General features: G+C 37.9%; 1 protein-coding gene across 2 annotated transcripts in view; it reads right to left on the minus strand.

The window, feature by feature from the left end:
• The window catches only part of Mbd5 (methyl-CpG binding domain protein 5), a 144,237-nt gene extending 140,922 nt beyond the window's left edge, over positions 1-3,315 (minus strand). For both annotated transcript variants that reach the window (XM_055600366.1, XM_055600365.1), the window contains exon 1: positions 3,215-3,315. The gene's annotated coding sequence lies outside the window, so the exon portion shown is untranslated. The remainder of the gene's footprint in view (positions 1-3,214) is intronic.
• Between the last annotated feature and the right edge of the window lie 1,204 nt (positions 3,316-4,519).

Consider the following 4,519-nt stretch of genomic DNA (forward strand, 5'->3'; position numbering starts at 1 on the left):
CAACTTCTTCTCAACTTAATGATTTATTCACTGTTCTAAACACACACGCACACACACACAAACACACACACACACACATACACACACACAACAACGTCACAAATATAAACACACACATATTTATAGATACAACCTGCTGAGTCTATTTAGCGTTACTTGGTGTGTGTGTGTGTGTGTGTGTGTGTGTGTGTGTGTGTGTATTGACCACATGGGACTGGATAACCAATCAGGGACTTGTCCCTGGAGAAGACCGCATCTCCCTCTCTTCATAGCTATTTCTTGCCTGTAGCTCTTCATCTAGGGTTGGGGTCTTGTGAGATTTTCCCATCATGTTGTGACATCAAGTGGTGTTTTCACTGTGCAGCTCTTGTTTAGATTACCACATTGCTAAGGTTTCATGGGTGCCGTTTCTTTTGTAGAAAACTAATAGCAGACATCCTGTCTACTGTCTCTTCTTTTTATCCCCTCTTAAGTGATGTTCCCTGAGTTTTAGTTGCAGGGGTTGTTTTGCAGGTTTACCGACGTTCTTTGGGAAGAAACGAAAAATACAAAATAACATCAAAACACTGAAGCAAAATATTAAAATCTGAAAAATCAGAAGGAATAATGAAATAGATTTACAGATTTAATGTGTGTTTTTTTGAATTAGGGTGTTTCCTCCGCAGACAAAGCTGTCCTGGAACCCAGTCTGCAGCAAGGTTTGCCTTGAATGCATGGGAATCCTGTTGCCTCATCCTCTCAAGTCTTGGGATTGCAAATATGAACCACTACTTTCAGCACAGCTTCATATTTTTAATATGATTCTTGATTCTTATTTAAAAAAACCCACCCCTCCAAAGTGTCAGCATGGCAAACAGATATTCAAAAAAGAATGAAAAGCTCAAATAAAAATAAATGTTCATCTCACTGGTGGTAATACAAAAATTAAAATGTAATAAATTTTCATTAGATTTCAGAACAAAAACAGCTAATACAAAAGTTGACAGAACTACAGGGAAACAGGTACTCTCATGAAGTGTAGTGAGCTGTAAATTGGTAGATGTGGGTACCCTTTGATGATTTCAAAGGGTATATGGTAAGTTAGCACTTCCAAAGCTCTCAGTGGGACGTTACTCATAGCTATGCTTCTGTATATGCGTTTATCTAAATTTAAGAAGTACATCCTTAAGAACAAAGAACACACACTCTTGGAAATCAGTTTAAATCATCAGATATCAGTACAAAGAGTGTACAAGATGTACATAAAAGTCACATTTACCTGAGAAAACTGGAAACATCTCAAATACAATTACAGGAAAGACATTTTATATTTTGTGGTTTTATTATTAAACTAAAATATTATATAGTGATTAAAAATAGTGAGGTGAATGATAGTTACTGACATGAAAAATTTAAAAGAAGTAGGACAGTCACAGGGCACTTATGCCTTATACTTTCTAGTCCTAGTTACAATCACACAGACATACATTGCATTTAATTCATCAATTATCTCAGAAACAAAAGTCATAAAAGACCAAGCATATCTCAAGGTTGTAGGAAGACTATGTTTTACTGCATTACTAACTTTATAGTCAGTCTTAACTAATTTTATAATAGAACTATTCCTTTAAGATGACATATTTACTTCTGGATTACCTCATTTAAGCCGATCTTTTCTAGTTCCCATCATTTATCTGCAAAGTTCATGATTTCCTTGTTTTTAATTGCTGAGCAGTATTCCATTGTGTAAATGTACCGCAATTTCTGTATCTGTTCCTCCGTTGAGGGACATCTGGGTTGTTTCCAGCTTCTGGCTATTATGAACGGAGCTGCTACGGACATGATTGAGCAAATGTCCTTGTTATATACTTGAGCATATTTTGGATATATGCTTAGGAGTGGTATAGCTGGATCCTGAGGTAGCACTATTCCTAATTTTCTGAGAAAGCGTCAGATTAATTTCCAAAGTGGTTGTACAAGTTTACATTCTCACCAGCAATGGAGAAGGGATCCCCTTTTTCCAGATCTTCCCCAGCATGTGTTATCACTTGAGTTTTTGATCTTAGCCATTCTGATGGGTGTAAGGTGAAATTTCAGGGTTGTTTTGATTTGCATTTCCCTGATGACTAAGGACATTGAGCATTTCTTTAAGTGTATTTTGGCCATTCGATATTCCTCTGTTGAGAATTCTCTGTTTAGCTCTGTACCCCATTTTTTAATTGGATTACTTGGTTTGTTGGTGTTTAACCTCGAAACTACAAAAGATCATCTTGAGTGAGGTAACCCAGAAGCAGAAAGACATACATTGTATATACTCACTTGTAAGTGGACATTAGCCATATAATATAGGATAAACATACTTAAATCTATACTCCTAAAGAAGTTAAACAAGGAAGACCCTAGGGAAGATGCTCAATCCTCATTCAGAAGGACAAATGTGACGGACATTGGAAGCAGGAGAAGACAGGGAACAGGACAGGAGTCTACCACAGATGGCCTTTGAAAGACTCTACTGATCAGGGTATCGAAGCAGAGGCTGAGACTCATAGCCAAACTTTTTGCAGAGTGCAGGGAATCTTATGAATGAAGGGGAGATAGAAAGACCTGGAGGGGACAGGATCTCTAAAAGGAGACCAACAGACCAAAAAACCTGAGCCCTGGGACCCTGCAGAGACGGATACCCCATCCTAGGACAATGAATGGAGAGGATCAAATGTAGCCCCTGGCTCAGATGTAGCCCATAGATTCAGTATTGAAGTAGGGTCCCTAGTAAAGGGAGCTGGGGTTTTCTCTGGCATGAACTCAGTGACAGGCTCTCTAATCACCTCCCCCTGAGGGTGCAGCCTTGACAGGCCACAGAGGAAGACAATGCAAGCAGTCCTGATGAGACCTGATAGGCTAGGGTCAAATAGAAGGGAAGGAAGACCTTCCCTATCAGTGGACTAGGGGAGGGCCATAGGGGGAGAAGAGGAAGGGAGGGTGGGATTGGGAGGGGACCAGGGAGGGGGCCACAGCCAGGATACAAATTGAGTAAATGAAAATAAAAAAAAAAATAAAAAAGAATAAATCAAAGGAGTTGCAGAAGTGAAAAAAAGATGACATTTATACACTTTTAAAAAACTACTCAGAGCCACTGTTATTTCAAACCACAGATATTAGATACTGTCTATGTTTAATGAAGACAAAATAAACGTGATTGTATAAAGAACCCATGGAGGATAAACACTATTCCTACCTTCTGGGGTGAAACTGGCACAAACATAGCAAGTGTGAGCTCCAGCAGTGTATCAGTATTAAATTTCCAGGTGCTCTTTGCTCAGCGAGGGAGTGCTGCTTCTCTCTGGAAAAGAAGAACAATGGCACAACCTGTTAGAACCTGGGTCACAAACCCATCTCATAGAGTCTGCCAGAAATATCAATGAACCTTTGACATAGAACAAAAGGATTAGAGCATTGCTATCTTTGTTCTTCAGAGCATTCTGATTACCCACTAAAGAATAGAACATGGGTTTCATGTTTATTTTATATACCTTAAGGGGATACACCTAATAACTCTCAAATTGTTGATAAGAACATTAATAAGATTTTTGTGTCTACTATCTGCCAGGTAATGTGCTAGAACCTCTTCCTGTCCGTTGATAATTCCACCACTTAGTGTTCAGCAGCATTTATTGGATGCTTATTTTATTCAGCTACTATAGTTTATTTATTTGAAGGACTGCTATACAATGGCAGTCAGTCATAACACATGGTATCTAGCAACACCGTAGCCTTAACTGGGTTCATTGGCTATTGGGACTTGATCCCCAGTAGCCCAATTTAAACACACATTTTCTTTTCCAGCCCATTTCAAAAGAGTGCTGAAAATTGATTCTGACCATCAACATTACCAAGAACAAATAAGTGACCACCAGTCCTTGTAAGTTAAGACAGATAAAATATCCAAAGGAGTATAATAACTAAATTGGAATTAAACACATGGAATACATACAAAGTATATTTGTTATATATTCTTGTAATATGTTATCTAATCTTTACAATGTTCATTACATAGATGTTAGGAAGCTCATTTTATCATGAGAATTCAGCATCTCAAAGAAGATGGCGACAAAATAAATTTAAAACTGGGTCTGCATAATTCTAAGTCTTAAAATCTTACCTAAGGGAAAATAAAAAAAATAATGTATTAAAATATAAAAAAAAGTAAAGTGATGAGAATAAAAGTTAAATATTCTGGCATATACATACACACATATATATAATAGTCACACATAGCCACATACCTATTTTATTTGTGGTATGGTCATAACCAAGGCTTATGACTGCATGGTAGAACAGCATGAAGGCAAGAAACAGGGAAACAGAAAAAGAGGCAGCTATTTAGGACGGGGAACCACATCCTAAAGCACAAACTTGAGTCTTGAACTCACTGGTACAGGAGACAACACCCTGAACAGAACACCAACAGCACAGGCTCTAAGAGCAACAATCAATAAATGGGACCTCATGAAACTGAAAAGCTTCTGTAAAGCAAAGGACA

This window comes from Psammomys obesus, unplaced genomic scaffold (genome assembly GCF_907164565.1).
Source record: "Psammomys obesus unplaced genomic scaffold, mPsaObe1.curated_primary_1811, whole genome shotgun sequence".
NCBI lineage: Eukaryota > Metazoa > Chordata > Mammalia > Rodentia > Muridae > Psammomys > Psammomys obesus.